The 21,150-nt window shown below is 43.9% G+C and overlaps 1 protein-coding gene across 1 annotated transcript in view; it reads left to right on the plus strand.

The window, feature by feature from the left end:
- The first annotated feature begins 5,473 nt into the window (after nt 1-5,473).
- The window catches only part of LOC109917993 (protein FAM83H-like), an 88,018-nt gene continuing 72,341 nt past the window's right edge, over nt 5,474-21,150 (plus strand). Inside the window, exon 1 of the mRNA XM_048617420.1 lies at nt 5,474-5,732. The gene's annotated coding sequence lies outside the window, so the exon portion shown is untranslated. The remainder of the gene's footprint in view (nt 5,733-21,150) is intronic.

Here is a 21,150-nt window from a genome sequence, read left to right on the forward strand (position 1 = left end):
AAACTTCAAAGAATTATGCATGTGAATCCCTAGGTCTCTCTGTTCTACAACACTGCCCAAGGCCGTACTTTTAATTGTATAAGTCCTGCCCTTGTTTGTTTTACCAAAATGCAATACCTCACATTTATTGAAATTAAACTCCATCTGCCACTCCTAGTCCACTGACCCAATTTGTCAAGATCTCTTTGTAATCTTAGATAACCTTTTTCACTGTCCATTATACCACCAATTTTGGTATCATCTGCAAACTTACTAACCATGCCTTCTATATTCTAATCCAAATCATTTATATAAATGACAAACAAAAGTGGACCCAGTACTGATCCCTGTGGAATACCACTGGTAACAGGTCTCCAGTCCGATAAACAATCCTCCACCACCACTCTGTATCCTGCCAGTAAGCCAATTATGCATCCAATTTGCAAGGTCATCCTGAACCCCATGTGATCTAACTCTACTAATTAGTCTCCTGTGTGGAACCTTATCAAAGGCTTTATTAAAGTTCAAGCAATCAAGTTTGTGAGACACGATTTCCCTTGCACAAGACCGTGCTGACTATTCCTAATCATTCCTTGCCTCTCCAAATGCATTTAAATCTTTTAGAATCTCCTCCAACAACTTACCCACCACCAAAGTCAGACTCACAGGTCTATAGTTCCCAGGCTTCTCCTTACAACTTCTCTTAAACAAAGGTACAACATTAGCCACTTTCCAGTCATCTGCCACCTCACTCATAGTTATAGATGACACAAATATTTCTGCTAGGGGCCCCACAATTTCCTCCCTAACATCCCACAATGTCCTGGGATACAGTAAATCAGGTTCTGGAGATTTATCCACCTTCATATCGTCTGAGACCTCCAGCACTTCCTCCTCTGTAATGTGAAGTGTTTTCAAAACATCAATATTTATTTCCTGGAGTTCTCTAGCCTCCATTTCTTTCTCCACAGTAAAAACTGAAGCAAAATATTCATTTAATATCTCTCCCATCTGCTGTGGTTCAACATAAAGATGACCTCTTTGATCTTTAAGGGGCCCTACTCTCCCTCCATTTGCTTTTTTGCTCTTAATGTACTTAAGGATAATCCAAAGAAATTCTATAACTGGCTGGAGTGGGAGCAGAGCATGACGGCTGAGTCCCGGAAGTGGGTCGTGGCTGGAGTGGCAGCAGAGTGAACACGGGCTGAGTCCCAGAAGTGAGTTGCGGCTGGAGGCCGGAGTGGCAGCAGAGTGTGCACAGGCTGAGCTGGGAGCCAAGTTACGGCCGGAGCTGGAGCAGAGCAAGTGTGGGCTGTGCTGGGAGCCAACTCGCGGCCAGAGCTGGAGCAGAGCAAGTGTGGGCTGTGCTGGGAGCCAAGTCACGGTCAGAGCTACAGCAAAGCAAGTGTGGGCTGAGCTGGGAGCCAAGTTGCGGCCGGAGCTGGAGCAGAGCAAGTGTGGGCTGAGCTGGGAGCCAAGTTGCGGCCGGAGCATTGACCATGAGCAGAGCAAACCCAGGCAGGTCTTGGGTGGGGTGGGGGTGGAAACGAGTTCTGAAGGCGAATCTGGGACAGAGGCCAGCGCATGGAGGCAGTTCTGAAGCCTGGTGGGCACGGACGGACTCAATAAAAAAGGACAATGACTTGAGTACTTTGAAGACATTTTTTAATCTCATTCTGGACTTTTAAACTCTGTATTCCCATGCTAGTCTTTTTTTAAACTACTATTTCAATTCTGTAAGAACACTTAAAGTATCTGTACCTGGGTAGCCTGTACCTAAGATGGTGCTGAGATGTGACATTACAAACTTTTCACTGCACTTATTTGAGTGCACGTGACAATAAGGGCTATCCTTTCTCTGCATTTGCCAAAGCTATCTCTTTGCCTTCTTGATCTTCCTCTGAAGAATGACCCTACACTATTTATACTGTTCAAGAGATGCATTTGAAACCAGTTGTTTATATCCAATATATAATTTTTTTTTATTCTTGACTAGAACCTCAACATCTTTATTCATCCATTGTTCCCTAATCCTACCAGGCTTACCTTTTTTCCCAACAGGAACATAATGACTTGAACTCTTGTTATCACACTTCTGAAAGCCTCCCACTTGTCAGACATCCCTTTACCTGCGAACAGTCCACTCCAGTCAACTTTTGAAAGTTCTTATCTCATACCATTAAAATTTGCCATACTCCAATTAAAAACTTTAATTTTGATGGAAGGCTTAACCTTTTTCCATAACTATTTTAAAACTAATAGAATTATGGTCACTAGACCCAAAGTTTTCCTCTACCATCAATTCAGTCAATTGCCCTGCTTTATTACCCAAAAGAAGGTCAGGTTTTGCTCTTTAGTAGGAATATTTACATATTGATAAAGAAAATTTTCTTGAACACATGTAAGAAATTCTTCACCATCCAACCTTTATCACTGTGGTAGTCCCAGTCAATGTTTGGAAAATTAAAATCACCAATATTACAACTTCATTATTCTTACATATATCTGAAATCTCTCAACATATTTGCTCCTCAATTTCCCTCTGACTAGTGGGAGGGCTATGCTACAATCCCATGAAGGTTATCATTCCTTTGTTATTTTTAATTTCATTGGACGATTTTTCAGAAATATCTCTTTTGTTACAGCATAATGTTTTCCTTAATCGAAAATGCCACTCACCCTCCTCTTCTGTCACCCTTTCTATTCTTCCTATAACATCTGAAACCGACAGCATTGACTTGCCAAACATTCCCTGAGTTCATTAGCCTTACCTGTAAGATCCTTTGCTCTGAAATAAATGCTGTTTAATTCTTCAGTGCTACCTCATTTGCTGACTTGTTCTTGTCTGTCTTTTTTAATTAAGTTGTTCTTTCCAAATTCAAAACTATCCTCATCTATCTTTCCATTTGCTGTGCTACTTAGGATCCCTCTATACCCCTTCTCTAATAGTTTACAGTTTCCCTTAATAGAATTTGCAAATATCCCCTCCAGGATATTGGTCCCTTCCAGTTCGGGTGAAATCAATCCATTCTTTTTAAACAGGTCTTTTCTGCCGTAGGAGATCCCAATGATCCAAAACCTGAATCCCTGCTCATTACTGTGCCTCTTCAGCCATTGACTTATCTCCTTTGTCCTTTCATTCCTTCCCTCATTTGAGCCTAGCACCAACTTAAATCTGGGTTTCCCTGTTCAGAGGTAGGGACGCTATTACTGCACCACAGGACTCTCCATCACCTGCCAGATTTTTTTATATTGAACTCAAATTGCACTCATAGAATTTGAACCCATGTCCCCAACAGCATTAGCTTGAGTGTTCTGGATTACTAGCCCAGAGATATTATTACATTACCACTATTCCAGTACGGCCACCACGCCTGACTGGCCACCATCTCCAGCAGGATTGGTGTGGAATCTACCAAATTTGAATTCAATAAATATCTGGAATTAAGAGTCTGATGATGACCATGAATCCATTGCCGACAGTCGGAAAAACACATCTAATGTCAGTAAACACTCAGCATGCTGACTGGATAACCAATAAGGTGTGATGTATTTAAGAATGCCTGATCCAGGTAGAATAATTTTACAAAATAAAAACCAAAAGAATTGCGGATACTGTAAATCAGGAACGAAAACAAAGTTGCTGGAAAAGCTCAGCAGGTCTGGCAGCATCTGTGGAGGAGAAAACAGAGTTAACGTTTCGGGTCCGGTGACCCTTCCTCAGAACTGATGATGGCTGGGAAAACGTCAGTTTATATGCAGAAAATAGGGAGGTGGGTGAGGTAGGGAGTAAACAATAGGATAGAGCCCGAAGAGAGAGAAGGACAGTTGGACAGACAAAGGAGTTGCTAACGATCAGGCTGGGAGGGTGAGTAGTTGTTAATGGGGACTGTTAGTGACTAACAACAGAGGGTGTGTAAAGGCAGGCTATGTGGTAACAAGGCCTGGTGTGTGGGGTGGGGGGCTGGGACATGGGAGAGTTTAGGCCCTAAAATTATTGAACTCAATATCGAGTCCGGAGGGCTGTAGGGTCCCCAAGTGGAAAATGAGGTGTTGTTCTTCCAGCTTGCGTTGGGCTTCACTGGAACACTGTAGCAAGCCGAAGACAGGGATGTTAGCCAGAGAGCAGGGTGGTGCATTGAAGTGGCAAGCAATAGGTAGTTCAGGGTCTTTTTTGCGAGCAGAACGTAGATGTTCTGTGAAGCAGTCACCAAGTCTACGCTTCGTTTCCCCAATGTAGAGGAGACCACATTGTGAGCAGCAAATGCAGTAGACTAGATTCTTGGAAGTGCAGGTGAAGTGTTGCTTCACCTGGAAGGTATGTTTGGGCCCTTGGATAGTGAGGAGGGAGGAGGTAAATGGGCAGGTGTTGCACCTTCGCTGGTTACAGGGGAAGGTGCCGTAGGGCTGTGGGGAGGTGTTGGGGGTGAAGCAAGCGTGGACCAGGGTGTCCCGGAGGGAACAGTCCCTGCGGAAAGCGGACAAGGGAGGGGAGGGGAATATGTGTCTGGTGGTGGCATCTTGCTTGAGGTGGCAGAAATGGCGTCTGATGATCTTCTGGATGTGGATACTGGTGGAATGGTAGGTGAGGATAAGGGGAACCCTATCGCTGTTGCGGGAGGGAAGAGAAGGGGTGAAGGCAGAAGTGCGGAAGATGGGTTGGACCCGATTGAGGGCCCTGTCGACAATGGATAATTTTACACCAGTTAATGTCTTCAGGAGAGGAAGCTGACAAAATTCAGTTTGGAGTTGGGTGAAAGAAATAATCCTAGAATGTTTGTGCAGGAGAAAATGGGAAGGTTGGGATTCAGTGGAAGTGACTGACTGGATTGGAATCCAGATTGCTACAGTACAGGACTGAACACGGACCTTCGTTCCCACCAGGTGAAATCAAGTACCAACAGGCACAATGGTAGATTTGGCTTGCTGCCGATTTTCTGGCACGTAGGGATGCTTTTCCTACTCCGGAAAATAGCCTTTTCATCTCCACTCCGATTAGCAATATGAAACATTATTTTAAATATGTACTTTTGTCTTTTTCACTAATTATCACATTCATCCTATAATTTCCAGTGATTTCACGGCAATCCGGGGAAAGTGTCAGACTGGCTTATTGAGCTCAATAAACCCGAGCAGACACCTTTAAAAGATGAGTTAACATAGTGTGGAGCTGGAGGAACACAGCAGGTCAGGCAGCATCAGAGGAGCAGGAAAGTCGACGTTTCGGGAACAGTCCCGATCCTAAACGGTGACTCCTGCCCCTCTGATGCTGCCCGACCTACTGTGTTCCTCCAGCATCTGCTATTCTTGCTATCACCTTTATAAATTGCTTGCTGTGCAGTTTCATGTGAAGTTTAGCGAGCCCTGACTTTCCAGTTGGGTGAAACTTTGTTAACTTGATCAGTGTGGGTGTGCCTGCCGAAAGCCTCCACACCTTCCTGGGAGGGACGAGCTCCCTTCACCGGATGTGGAGATTCCAGGTTCCTCCGGGGTCGGAGCAGGTTTCCTGGATCTGGCCGGCGGCAGGTTGCGACCCTAGGCTGGGGCCCTGTGCAACTTGATCTGTCCGTGAGCCGCTTCAAGGGGCCGGCAGCAACCTCTCTCGCCTCAACTCAGCTGGAAGCAGCAGGTAGAGAGAGCGCAGAACTCAGACAGCAACAGGGTGGGGTGCGAGATCTTTGCAACTCTCTGCACTCTTAACAAGCGAAAAGTCTGTGCTTCCTATCCTCCGAGCTGGCTGGCCGGCCGGCCAGGTGAGCAAAGTGTCTCTGTGGGTGTCATTAACTGTTGTTCCTGTATGTGTGTGTGTGTATACAGGGAAGTACCTGTGTGTGTGCGCGTGTACACGCCGGAAAGTGCCCGCGCCCCTGTGTGCGCGCGTGTGCACATGCAGGAAAGTGCCCGTGACCCTGTGCGCGTGTCACTAACTGCTGTGTGTGTCCCATGGAGGAATGAAGAACAGCTAACGTGTTACTCTTTTTTTAAAGAGGGAGCCAGAGTAGACAAAATAATTACGGGCCAGTAAGAATGATAAGAAATTGGAACAGGAGGAGGCCATTTGGCCTCTTGAGCCTGCTGTACCGTTCAATAGGATCATGGCTAATCTGACATTCCTCACGTCCACTTTCCTGCCCTTTCCCTGTAACCCTTGATTTCTTGAGTGATCAAGAATCTATTGATTGCAACCTTCGGTATACACCAGAACACTGCCCCCACAGATTTGTGGCGAGGTGTTCCAAAGATTTTCAAACCGCTGAGAGAGTAAATTCCTCCTCACCGCAGTCTTAAATTGGCACCCTTTTATTCTGGGATTATGCCTTCTGGTCCTAGACTCTTTCATGAGAGGAAATATTTGCTCAGCATTTACCCTGTCAAGCCCCTTAAGAATCGAGTATATTTCAATGAGAATGGGTGGTAGTGGGCAAATTATTAGAATGTGTTCTGAAATTTTTTTTAAGAAAAACTATCACTTGGAAAAAGAAAGATTTGTCCCTCTTTTTAATTCATTCCTGGGACGTGGTTGGTGTTGTCTAGGCCAGCATGTGTTGGCATCCCTACTTTGTTGCCAGAAGACAAGAGTCAGCTGAGAGTCTGGAGTCACATGTAGGCCAGACCAGGGAAAGCTGGCAGAATTTCTTCCCCAAGTGATATTAGTGAACCAGATGGGTTTTTTTTAAATGATAATTGAAGATGGTTGCCAATAGACTAGCATTTTATTCCAATTTTTTTTTATTGATTTCAAATTTGGCAGTTTTGAATATACCACCTAGCCACATTAGCCCAGGGCTCTGGATTTCCAGCTCACTGATGTTACCACTACACCATCTCTTCCCCATCAATTGTGTCTGACTAACACCATTGAATATTTTGAGGAAATAACAAGGAGGATTGATGAGGACAGTGTAGTTGATTGAGTCTACATGGTTTATAGCAAGGATTTTGATAAAGACTCGTGTGGCACGGTGGCTCAGTGGCTAGCACTGCTGTCTCACAGCACCAGAAACCCGGGTTCAATTCCACCCTTGGGCGACTGTCTGTGTGGAGTTTGCACGTTCTCCCCGTGTCTGCGTGGATTTCCCTCCCACAGTCCAAAGATATGCGGGTTAGGTGGATGGCTATGCTAAATTGTCCCGTAATGTGCAGGTGGGTGGGTTAACCATGAGTAGTGGTGGGTCTGGGTGGGATGTTCTTTCGAGGGTTAGTGTGGGCTTGATAGACTGTATGGCCTCTTTCAGCTCTGTAGAGATTCTATGAAATTACAAAAGATGTAAGGATTTCAGCAAGCTGCATACAAAATTGTTTCCTAACACTGAGCCAAAGGGTAATGTTTCCTGGTTACTTTATGCAAAGACTGTTTCCGGTGGAGCTCCACCTGGTTGGATAACCCATTTGTTGTGGGATATGTTGCTGATTTGAGTATAACTGTAAGGGGTATTTATCATCAAGATATTTGCAAGATTACTGAGGAAAATAGCTGTGGATTGCAGGAAAATATCAATGGACGGGTCAGCATGGGTAGAAAAATAGCAACTGGAAAAATATGAGGTGATGCATTTGGGAGGTCACAGTGAAAGAGTATTGAGGGGTGTTAGGGAAGCGAGAGACCTAGGTCTGAATGTCCATCTGCCATGAATACCCCACTATCAATATCCTGGGGTTTCTGTTGAACTGGTGCTTTTTAAATGCAGTAGCTACAAGAGCAGGTCAGAGGCTAGAAGTACTGCAGCATGTAACTTCCACCAGACATGCCTGTCCACCATCTACAAGGTATAAATCAGGAGTGCAATGGAATACTCCCTACTTGCTCGGATGGGTGCAGCTCCAACACGACAAGAAGTTTGACACCATCCAGGAAAAAGTAGCTCACTTGACTGGCACCACATCCACTCCCTCCACCACCGATGCTCAGTAGCAGTGTGTACTATCTAGAAGATGCACTGAAGAAACTCACTCAAGGTCCTTTGACAACACCAATCAAATCCACAATCACTTCCATCTAGAAGGACAAGGACAGCACAAGTTCCCCTGTAAGTCACTCACCATCCTGACTTGGAAATATATTGGTGTTCCTTCAGTGTCACTGGTCAAAATCCTGGAATTCCCTTCCTACGGGCATTGTGGGTCAAGCATGTGAGCTGCAGCATTTCAAGAAGGCAGCTCACCAGCACCACCTCAAGGGCAACTAGGGACATTCAATAAATGCTGGTCAGTTAGCAAGTCCCACAAGTGAATTTTTCAAAAAAAAGAGATCACCTGGTTTGACCAGAAATATAATTTGCTTTACTCAGTTGATCTTGCAAAGTAGCTAGAAGATTGCAAGGAACGTTGAGAAAGGCAGATGAAGTCACACTCAGAAATTATATCTCTGAGCCAATATCCTAAACTCCTCCAATACTACTGTTGAATATGTCCTGCTTGACTGACAAGACATAAGCAGCACAAGAATCAACATGGTGATATACAGATGGTGGAGATTTGGCCTAGCAATAATCAACACTGACTCTGAACCTCACAAAATCAGGTCAAATGTGGGCTAGTAAACCACATGCTGATTACCAAGTGCCATCTTTCCACCACCTTTGTTCTTCCCTTTGAACCTCAATGTATCTGAAGTTTTGGGACCCAAACTACAGGGTGTGGCTTGCTGTCAAGCAGGATGTCATCAGTCCACATGATCTTTTAGACATGAGATCACAGTCCAGTTTTTTTGAACCTCCTTTGACATCTTTAGGTGTTGCATCCAATCTGTGCCACAGAAATCTTGTCAGCCAGTCACTGAATTCACAGGTGCAGTTATTTTGTCTCTGTAATAGGACACATTTTTAATTTAAAAATGCATTTTTGGAATTAAAGGCCAGCTAGCCTTATGAGATCTAACCTGTCATCTTTACAGATAGAAAACAGGCAGTAGGAATAAATGGATCATTCTCTCATTGCCAGACTCTCAGATTAGTAATGTACCACAAGGATCAGTACTTGGTCCTCTGTTCACTATGTATATCAATGATTTTGCTGTAGAGACCAAATATAATGTTTCCCAAAGATACAAAGCTAAGTGTCAATGTACCTTGTGAGGAAGATGTAGAACATTTTGGAGGATTTGACAGGCTTCGTGATTGGGCAAGGACATGATAAATGGAATATAATGTGGAAAAATGTGAGGTTATACACTTTGGAAGGCGGAACAGATGTGGTAGATTATTTCTTACATTGTAAGATTTTGCAAAGTGTAAATGTTCAAAGGGACCTGGGTGACCTTTTCAATAAGTCACTGAAAGCTAACATACAGATGCAGCAAACTATTAGGAAGATTAATAAAATGTTCGCCTTTATTGCAAGTACATTTGAGTACAGGAGTAGTGAAGTCGTGCCTCAATGTATAGAAACTTGGTTAGTCTGCCGTGGAGTATTTTATGCAGTTTGGTCTCCTTTTCTCAGGAAAGATACTATTGCTAAAGTGGGAGTTTTTTTTTTAAATTCACTTGGACATCAGCATCACTGGCTGGCCAGCATTTCTTGCCCTTACCTAGTTGCCCTTAAGAAACATAGAAAGTAGGTGCAGGAATAGGCCATTCAGCTCTTTAAGCCTGCACCATCTTTCGGTGTGATTGTGGCTGATTATGCAATCCCAGTATCCCATTCCCACCCTCTCCCCATACCCCTTGAGCCGTTTAGCAGCAGGGTCATGACCAGCTCCCTCTTGAATATATCTAATGATCTGACCCCAATAGCTTCCTGTGGGAGAGAACTCCACAGGTTCACAACTCTCTGGGTGAAGAAATTCTTCCTCATCTCAATCCTGAATGGCTTACCCCTGATTCTTAGACTGTGACCCCTTGATCTGGACTTCCCCCAACATCAGGAACTTTCTTCCCACAACTAGCCTGTCCAGTCCCATCAGGATTTTATGTTTCAATGAGATCCCTCCCCCATTCTTCTATATTCCAGTGAATACAAGCCCAGTCGAACCAGTCTTTCCTCATATGTCAGTCCTGCCATCCCAGAAATTGGTTTGCTGGACTCCCTCAATTGTAAGAATGTCCTTCCTTGGAGTAGGAGATCGAAACTGCTTCAGCAACTGTTCCACCATGACACCCAGGTCTCGTTGTACCTCACCTTCTTCTAAACTGCCACTATTCAGGTAACTGCCTTCCTGTTTTTGAAACCAAAGTAGATAACCTTACATTTATCCACATTATATTGCATTTGCCAAGTATTTGCCCACTCAGCCAGCCTGTCCAAGTCACCCTGCAATCTCTTAGAGAAGGTGGTAGTGAGCCACTGCCTTGAACCACCATAGTCCATATGCTGTCGGTTGACCCTCAATGCCTTTAGGGAAGGAACTCCTGGATTTTGACCCAGTGACACCGTAGGCATGGCAATATATTTCCACGTTACAATAGTGAGTGCCTTATAGGGGCACTTGCAGGAGGTGGTGCCCCCATGTGTCTGCAGCCCTTGTTCTTCTAGATGACACTGAGTTTGGAAAGTGATGTCTAAGGATCTTTGAATTTCTCCAGTACATCTTGTACATAGTATGCAATGCTGCTACTGAGTATCGGTGGTGGGGAGATATTTGAGGATATGGTGCCAATCAAGCAATGAAAGTTCACAGATTTGTTCCTGGAATGGCAGGACTGACCTATAAAGAGAGATTGGGCAAATTGGGCTTGTATTCTCTTGCCATTTCAAAGAATGAGAGGTGATCTAATTTAAACATACAAAATCCTAAAGCTCATACAACAGGGTAGATGCACATAAGATATTTCCCATGGTTGCGGAGTTTAGAGCCAGGGGGCACAATTTTAAAAATAAAGTAGAGGTTAATAAATTTGAGGTTATGCATAAAGGTTATGGGGATAGTTTGGGTAAAAGGTAATGAAGTGTTAGATCAGCCGTTATCATACTAGATAGAGGAGTAGGCTTGTTGGCTGAATGGCCTGTTCCTATGTAACACCTCTGACTCACGTAGCCACATTTATATGTCTAGTCCAATTTAATTTCTGGTCAATGTAATTCCCCCAGATATTGACACTGTGAGGAAGTGTGAAGTTATTCAGTTTGGTCATTAGAATAGAAAGACAGAATATTTTCAAAAGGTGTAGAACTTGAAAAGTTCAGAGATTTGGGTGTACTTGTACATAGAGCATGCAGGTGCAGCAAGCAATTTGGAAGGCAAATTACATGTTGGCCTGAATTACAAGGAGATTGGAGAAGAAGAATAAAGGAATTGGCAATAATTGTACAGGAATTTGGTGAGGCAACATCTTGGGTAGTGAGTGCATGCGAAGATTTTGCTCTCCACATTAAGAAAGCATATGCTTACTTTGGAGGTATTATAGTAAGTGTTCAGTAAATTAGGGCAACTATGTTATTGCTGGCAGTATGATGACAGGTTGAATAAATTGGCCTATTTTCTCTGGAGTTTTGAAGACCGATAGGTAATCTCATTGGGACATACAACATTTGGAAAGGGCTTGATACAGTAGACAGAGAGAGAGAGAGAGAGTATCTGCTACTTAGGAAATTTAAATTGAGGTGGCGTACTTGACTGATCAGCTCCTTATTCTAAAAGATTGAGATCAGGAGAAATTACTTCACTTAGTCATAGTCATACTGTATGGAAACAGACAATAGGCTTGTAGATGTTCTGTTGCTGATTACATTAAAGGTTGAGATTAACAAAGGTATGGCTAATTAGAAGTCAAAATTATGGGGAGTGAGCAGGAAAGTAGAGTTCAAGCCTCCAGATCAGCCGTGATTGAATAGCAGAGGAGGTGTGATGGGGATGTGGTCTGTTCCTAGTTCTTGTGTTATTGAAGGTTGATCACCTTGGTCCTAGGGCATCTCTGCAGGAGGTCCTCAAGGTAATGTCCTAGGCTCAACAATCTTCAGCTGCTTCATCAATGACCTTCCATCTACTATAAGGTTAGAAATGGGGATGTTCTGTTTATTTTATTTCATTCTCCTGTGGTACAAGTGAGCATCACTGGCTAGGTCAGTATTTATTACCTGTGCCTAGCTGCCCCTTAAGAAGGTGGTGGTGAGCTGCCTTCTTGAACCGCTGCAGTCCATGTGCTGTGGGTTGTCCCACAGTGCCAAACTACAATCATCAGCAAACAATGTTCAGCACCAATCATGACTCTTCAGATACTTAAGGAGGCCAAGTTAATTTTCAAAAAGATCTGGACAATATTCAGATTTTATGATAAGTGGCAACTAACAATCATGTCAACCAATAGCCCAATCGATACAAGAAAATCTAACCATCCCTAGCCATCTCCCCTTGAATTGCCTATTTCGTAAGGACTAACCTTAACCCCACATTTTCAAGGGCAGATAAGGATGGGCAATAAATGTTGGATTTATGGTGGATCTCATGATGGATTTATTTTTAAATGGCAGCTGGATGAATTCCACTATACACACACAAACCTGACATCATCCAGAAATAAAACTGCTGCATCCACCATGTTGGCTGTACAATGTCATGATTGCAACATGTTTTATCCGCACGTAGTAGTGGAGCAGGACATCGAGATTGCTTTGACAGCATCTCTGAAACCTGGCATTTCCAACAGATGAGCGATTGCACAGCAACATAGTTAGTTAATATCTCATTTTTAAGGCCCTTCCAAATACACATCCTCCATTCTCAACACAGTGTTAGGCTATTTCTGTATATTAATCATTTGACTAATGTTGTGGAGCTCGCTAATAGCATTGTGGGAATACCTTTACCACGCAGACTGTATGCTTCAAATCCAACCACGAGTTTCTTGGGTCACCCAGAAATGAGCAATGAATGATTGCATGGCTAGCAACATCCTCACACTTCAAAAGTTAATTAAAATAATGTCTTAAATGATAGAGAAAAGAGGACATGGAAATCGAGGCAGAGGGGTAGTAAAAAAGGGGTTAAAAATAGACTTGGGTGTGGAACTCCTCATCCTGGCTTGGAAATATGTCACAGTTCCTAAGAAAAGGAAATCGTGAATGTCTACGAGATGTGTTTTGTTTTGAGAAGTTTGTGCTACAGCCGACTAAGGGAGCAGGCAATTCTGGATTTGGCGATGTGTAAACAGGCAGACTTCATAAGGGAGCTGAAGGTGAAGGAATCCCTAGGAGACAGTGATCATAATATGACAGAATTCACCCTGCAGTTTGAGGGAGAAACTGGAATCAGATGTAACGGTATTACAATTGAGTAAAGGTCACTACAAATACAATGGTCAGAGTTGATTGGAAGGGGAGCCTAGCAGGGAAGACAGTGGAGCAGCAATGGCAGGAGTTTCTGGGAGTAATTCAGGAGGCACAGCAGAAATTCATCCCAAAGAAGAAGACGTTAAGGGGAGGATGAGGCAACCATGGCTGACAAGGGAAGTCAGAGACCACATCAAAGCAAAAGAAACAGCATACAATGTGGTGAAGATTAGTGGGAAGCCTTTAAAAACAGCAGAGAGCATATCAGAAAGCAATAACGGAGGAAAAGATGAAATAATGAGAGCAAACTAGCTAGTAATATAGAAGTCTGCAAGTTTTTTTTAGGTATATAAAAGGTCAGAGGGGGGTGAGAATGGACATTGGACTGGTGGAAAATGAAGCAGGAGAAGTTGTAATGGGGAACAAAGAAATGGTGAAGAAACTGACTCTGTGCATCAGTTTTTATAGTGGAAGATACCAATAGCATACCAATTCTTTAAGAGTCATGGGGCAGAAGTGAGTGTTGTGGCCGTCACTAAGAAGAAGGTACTGGGGAAGCTGAAAGGTCTGAAGGTGGATAAATCACCCGGACTAAATGGACTACACCCCAGGGTTCTGAAGGAGATAGCTGGGGAGATTGTGGACACAGTGGTGATCTTTCAGGAATCACTGGAGTCAAGAAAGGTCCCAAATAACTGGAAAATGGCTAATGTAATACCCTATTTAAGAAGGGAGGGAGGCCGAAGACAGGAAATGATAGAAAACCGAAAGGACTGTGGATGCTCTAAATCAAACAAAAGTAGAAATTGCTGGAAAAGCACAGCAGATCTGGCAGCATTCGTGCAGAGTTAACATTTTTATTTGAGTGCCCTTCCTCAGAACCATGTTGCCAGACATGCTGAACTTTTCCAGTAATTTTGATTTTTGTTACAGGAAATTATAGGCCAGTTAGCCTGACCTTGGTCAATGGTCACATTTTAGAGTCCATTATTAAGGATGAAATCGTGGAGTGCTTGGAAGTGTGTGGTAAAGTAGGGCTGTGTCAGCATGGCTTCATCAAGGGGAGGTCATGCCTGACAAATCTGTTAGAATTCTTTTGAGGAGGTAATGAGCAAGTTAGACAAAGGAGAACCAGTGGACATGATCTATTTGGATTTCCAGGAGGCCTTTGACAAGCTGCCACATAGGAGGCTGCTAATTAAGATAAGACCCCATGGTGTTAGGGGCAAGGTACTGATGTAGATAGAGGATTGGCTAACTGGCAGAAGCATAAAGGGGTCTTTTTCAGGATTGCAGCCAGTGATTAGTAGAGTTTCACAGGGGTCAGTGTTGGGATCACAACTATTCATGTAATGCATTAACAATCTGGATGAAAAACTGAGGGCATTGTTGCTGGGTTTGCAGATGACACAGGTGGAGGAACAGGTAGTGCTGAGGAAGTGGGGAGGCTGCAGAAGGACTTGGACAGGATAGGAGAGTGGGCAAAGAAGTGGCAGATTGAATAAAATATGGGAAAATGTAAGGTTTTCCACTTTGGTAGGAAGAATAGAGATGTAGATGATTTTCCAAAAGCAGAAGGGCTTCAGAAATCTGAAGCACAAAGGGACTTAGGAGACCTAGCCCAGGATTCTCTTAAGACAAATATGCAAGTTCGGTTGGCAGTTAGGAAGACAAATGCTCATTTTCATTTTGGCAGTGCTAGGATACAAGAGCAGGGATGTATTGAAACCGGATCCATCCCCTACTCCTCCAGTTATCTCCAGCATCACAGATACCAGTCTATAGCCCCTTCAATTCATTCCATGTTATATCAAGAAATGGTTGGAACCACTGGATACTGCAGAAGCTATGGGCCCTGACAACATTCCAGCAATAGTATTGAAGACTTGTGCTTCAGAACTTGTCACTCCCCTGGCCAAGCTATTCTAGTACAGTTACAACACTGGCATCAACCTGACAATGTGGACAAGTGCCCAGGTCTGTCCAGTACACAAAAAGCAGGACAAGTCCAACCAAACCAATTACAACCCCATCGGTCTACTCAAACATCAGTAAAGTGATGGAAGGTGTCATCAACAGTGCTATCAAACAGCACCAGCTCAGCAATAACCTGCTCAGTGACGCCCAGTTTGGGTTCCGCCAGGGCCACTCAGCTCTTGACCTCATTACAGCCTTGGTTCAAACATGGACAAAAGAGCTGAATTCCAGAGGTGAGGTGAGAGTGATAGCCCTTGACATCAAGGCTGCATTTGACCGAGTGTGGCATCGAGGAGCCTGAGCAAAACTGGAATCAATGGTTATCAGGGGACACTCTACTAGTTAGAGGCCTACCTGGCCCATAGGAAGATGGTTGTGTTTGTTGGAGGTCAGTCATCTCAGCAACAGGCTATCTCTGCAGGAGTTCCTCAGGATAGTGTCCTGGGTCCAACCATCTTCAGTTGCTTCATCAATGACCTTCCCTCTATCATAAGGTCAGAAGTGGGGATGTTCAGCACCATTTGGGACTCCTTAGATACTGAACCTGTCCATGTTCAAAGACCGGAAGATCTGTACAATATCCAGTCTTGGGCTGACAAGTGGCAAGTAACATTTGCACATACACATGGCAGGCAATGACCATCTCCAATAACAGACAATCTAACCACTACCTCTTGACATTCAATAATGTTACCATCATTAAATCCCCCACTATCAACACCCTGGCAGTTACCTTTAACCAGAAACTCAACCTGACTCACCACATAAACAGTGGCTATAAGAACCGGTCAATGGCCATGAATATTGTAGTGAGCAACTAACCTGGCACCTGAAACCTGTCCACCATCTACAAGGCACAAGTCAGGAGTGTGATGGAATACTCCCCACTTAGCTGGATGGGTGCTGCTCCAACAACACTCAAGAAGCTTGACACTATCCAGGACAAAGCAGCCCGCTTGATTAGCACAACATCCACAAACATCCACTCCCTCCACCACCGATGCTCAGTAGTAGCAGTGTGTACAAACTACAAGATGCATTGCAGAAATTCACCAAAGATTCTTTGACACCACCTTTACAAACCCATGACCACATTCATCTCGAAGGGCAAGGGCGGCAGGTACATGGGAACACCACCTCCTCCAAGTTCCCCTCCAAGCCACTCACATCCTGACTTGGAAATATATTGCTGTTCCTTCAGCGTCGCTGGGTCAAAATCCTGGAATTCTCTCCCTAAGTGCTTTGTGGGTCTTTCTACAGCACATGGACTGCAGTGATTTTAAAAAGGCAGTTCACAGTCACCTTCTCAAGGGCAATTAGGGATGGTCATGAAATGCTGGCCCAGCCAGCAATGCCCATGTCTCAGAAATAAATTTGAAAAAAATTGAGTTAGCAAGCTCACTAAGCCCTTTCTGGATTTAATATTGTACCTCGACACTTCTGTGTCTCTTAGCATAAATTCCAATATTCCGTCCACTTTATTTATAGCCTTACCTACTTGAGATGCTGCTTCTAATATCGTGTAAATCACTCTCTTCTCCCACATCACCCATTCAAATTACAAAAGTAATCAATCATCCCTTCATGCCAGTATTTGTAATTTTAAAGCATGATGTACTTTAATCTCCCAACCTAACCTTTTCTCCATTGCAATACAGCTGAATGTTCTTCAAGTCACATTACTATTTGGAAATTTTGGAACATCATAAGCCTCGGAAGCATTCCTCTTCATTTTCTCTAGCAAAAATGTGGTTGACTCTTAACTGCCCTCTGAAATGGCCAAGCAAGACCTGTCAGTTATACTAAACTGCGACTGAAAGATCATAAGGGTTATATTCCAAAAGGTAGCTCATCAGCAGCTTCTTAAGGCAGTTCAGGATGGGCAACAAATGTTGACCTTGCCATCAATGCCCACATCCCAGGAAGAAATAAAAATGACCTATTTCCTTAACATCCTCTGCTGTAAGGAGAACAATCCCAGTTGTAGACTGATTAGCCTTACATCTATTGTTGGAAAAGTATTGCAGTCAATTATTGAAGACGTAACTGCAGAACATTTGTAAAGTCATAATCTCATCAATTAGAGTCAGCATGGCTTCATGAAAGGAAAATTGCATTTGACTAATTTATTAGAATATTCAAGGCAGTCTCAACTAGAGTGGATAGAGGGGAATCAGTAAATGTGTTGTATTTGGACTTCCTGAAGGCATTTGACAAGGTACCTTACAAAACGTTCAGCCATAAGATGACAGCCCACAGAATTGGAGGTAGTCTCTTGGCAAGAAACAGCAAGTGGGCATAAAGCGTTATTCTTTCAGGTTAGTCACCTGTAACCTGCGGGGTTCCACAGGGATCAGTGCAGGGACCATAATAATATACGTTAATGACTTGGAGGAAGGAAGCAAGTACTGTAGCCTGTCATATTGCAGACAATATAAAAATAGGTGGAAAGCAAGTTGTGAAAGGGATACAAACAGGTGACAGAGGAATTGAGAAATGGGCAAAAAGTTGGTAAATGGAGTATAATGTGGGAAAATGTAACGTTATTCATTTGAAAGGGAGATCAAAATAACAGTATTATTTAAATGGGGAAAAATTGCAGAAAGCTGCAACACAAAGGACTCGGGTATAAGTACGCAAAAACAAGAAAGTTAGCACACAGGTACAGCAGGTAATCAGGAAGGCTAATGGAATATTTGTCCTTATTTCAGGGGGGTTGGAGAATGCAAGTAGGCAAGTCTTGCTGCAACTGTACAAGGTGCTGGTGAGACCACGTCTGGAGTACTGTGAGCAGTTTGATCCCCTTATTTAAGGGAAGATTGAGGCACAACAATGATTCCCAGTATGGAGGGAATGTCTTATGAGCAATTCTACTCACTGGAGTTTGGAAGAATGAGAGACAATGTTATTGAAACATACAGGATTCTTAAGGGACTTGTTAGGCTCATGCTGAGAGGATGTTTCCCCTCATGGCAGAGTCCAGTATCAGAGGGCACTGTCTCGGAATAAAGGGGTGCCAATTTAAGACTGAGATGAGGAGGAATTTCTTCTCTGACGGTTGAGTATCTTTGGAACTCCTTGCCACAGAGAGCTATGGGGAGAGATTCCTTGTATATCTTTAAGGCCGAGATAAATTCATGATCAGTCAGGGAATCGAGGGTTATTAGGAAAGGGCAAGAAAGTGGACATGTGGATTGTTGGATCTGGATCAGCCAAGAATTGGCAGAGCAGGCTCGAGGGCCCGAATGACCCAGCCCGTTCCTATTTCTTATTGTCTTATGGTCTTCTCCACTCTTTCTATCTGATTGCTGCTAAACCTACCCTGTACTACCTCCAGGCTTTTGCAACCTTCCTAAATTATACACAAAGCTCCAGCTAGGGATGAACCGTGGTCTACAAATGTTCAGCCTGGCTTCTTTGTTGTTATGTTCAATGTCATTGCGAGAGGTTTTGAGTACAGGAGCAGGGGTGTGTGGTTGCAGTCATACAGGGCCTTGGTCAGACCACACCTGGAATATTGTGTGCAGTTTTGGTCTCCTTTTCTGAGGAAGGATGCTGTTATCCTCGAGGGAGTGCAGCGAAGGTTTACCAGGCTGATTACGGGGATGGTGGGTTTGATGTATGAAGAGAGATTGACTAGGTTGGGATTGTTTTCACAAGAGTTCAGATGAATTGGGGGGCTGATGCGGTTGATGGGTGGATCTCATAGAGACTTATAAAATTCTAACAGGACTGAACAGGGTAGATGCAGGGAGGATGTTCCTGATGGTGGGTGTGTCACTGTGGGGCACAGTATGAGGAATTGGGGGTAGACGATTTAGGACAGAGATGAGGAGTCATTTCTTCACCCAAAGAGTGAGCCTGTGGAATTCATTACCACAGGCTATGGGGAGAAAGCAGGATTGGACTAATGAGTTGGACAATCAGCCATGATCGTGAAGAATGGCGGAGCAGGCTTGAAGGGCTGAATGGCCTCCTCCCACTTCTATCTTCTATGTTTCTATGTCCCCATTTAAAAAGCCATATGTTTTGTACAGCTACTTAACCATCTTACCAACTTGACCTAGCACCTACAAGGATTTGTAAATATGCCTCCTAGGCTCTCACTATATTTCCCTCAAAATAATACCATTTATATGAAGATGTCTCCACATCAGGTTTCGCTCAACTTGGGTCATTTCAGATTTAACCACATTAAACTGAACCTGCCCATTTCAGTATGTCCCTCTGGAGCATTGAGTACAAGAGTTGGCAGGTCATGTTACAGTTATATAGGACTTTGGTTCGACCATATTTGGAATACTGTGTACAGTTCTGGTCGCCACATTACCAAAAGGATGTGGATGCTTTGGAGAGAGTGCAGAGGAGGTTCACCAGGATGTTGCCTGGTATGGAGGGCGCTAGCTATGAAGAGAGGTTGAGTAGATTAGGATTATTTACATTAGAAAGACGGAGGTTGAGGGGGGACCTGATTGAGGTCTACAAAATCATAAGAGGTATAGACAGGGTGGATAGCAAGAAGCTTTTTCCCACACTGGGGGACTCAATTACTAGGGGTCACGATTTCAAGGTGAGAGGGGAAAAGTTTAAGGGAGATATGCGTGGCAAGTTCTTTATGCAGAGGGTGGTGGGTGCCTGGAACGCGTTGCCAGCGAAGGTGGTAGAGGCGGGCACGATAGCATCATTTAAGATGTATCAAGACAGATACATGAATGGGCAGGGAGCAGAGGGATACAGATCCTTGGAAAATAAGCAACAGGTTTAGATAGAGGATCTGGATCGGCGCAGGCTTGGAGGGTCAAAGGGCCTGTTCCTGTGCTGTAATTTTAGAACATAGAACATAGAACAGTACAGCACAACAGGGCCTTCGGCCCACGGTGTTGTGCTGAACTTTTACCCTAAACCTAAGGTCTATCTAACCTCCACCACTACCTTATACTATCATCCATATGCCTATCTAATAGCCGCTTAAATGCCCCTAATGAGGCCAACTCCACTACCCTCTCTGGCAATGCATTCCACGCCCGGACCACTCTCTGAGTAAAGAACCTACCTCTGACGTCTCCCCGATATCTACCTCCTTTCACTTGTATAATTTTCTTTGTTCTTTGTTCTAAGTCTGTTACTGTCCTCTTCTGAAAATTCTGCAATATTGTAAAGAGTATCACCCTCAACTTGTGCTCCCTATTGCCAAGTGCAGGATATTTGTGTTTAAAGGGAAAAGCAGTGATCACTGTATTGAATCATGGGGTAGCTCACAGCTTAGAACATAGAACATTACAGCGCAGTACAGGCCCTTCGGCCCTCGATGTTGCGCCGACCTGTGAAACCAATCTGAAGCCCATCTAACCTACACTATTCCATTATCATCCATATGTTTATCCAATGACCATTTAAATGCCCTTAAAGTTGGTGAGTCTACTACTGTTGCAGGCAGGGCATTCCACGCCCTTACTACTCTCTGAGTAAAGAACCTACCTCTGACATCTGTCCTATATCTATCACCCCTCAATTTAAAACTATGTCCCCTCATGCTAGCCATCACCATTCGAGGAAAAAGGCTCTCACTGTCCACCCTATCTAATCCTCTGATCATCTTGTATGTCTCTATTAAGTCACCTCTTAACCTTCTTCTCTCTAACGAAAACAGCCTCAAGTCCCTCAGCCTTTCCTCATAAGACCTTCCCTCCATACCAGGCAACATCCTGGTAAATCTCCTCTGCACCCTTTCCAATGCTTCCACATCCTTCCCATAATGCGGTGACCAGAACTGTACGCAATACTCCAAGTGCGGCCGCACCAGAGTTTTGTACACCTGCAACATGACCTCATGGCTCCGAAACTCAATCCCTCTACCAATAAAACCTAGCATACTGTACGCCTTCTTAACAACCCTATCAACCTGGGTGGCAACTTTCAGTGATCTATGCACATGGACACCGAAATCTCTCTGCTCATCCACACTACCAAGAATCTTACCATTAGCCCAGT

Source organism: Rhincodon typus, chromosome 2 (genome assembly GCF_021869965.1).
Source record: "Rhincodon typus isolate 14 chromosome 2, sRhiTyp1.1, whole genome shotgun sequence".
Taxonomy (NCBI): Eukaryota; Metazoa; Chordata; class Chondrichthyes; order Orectolobiformes; family Rhincodontidae; genus Rhincodon; species Rhincodon typus.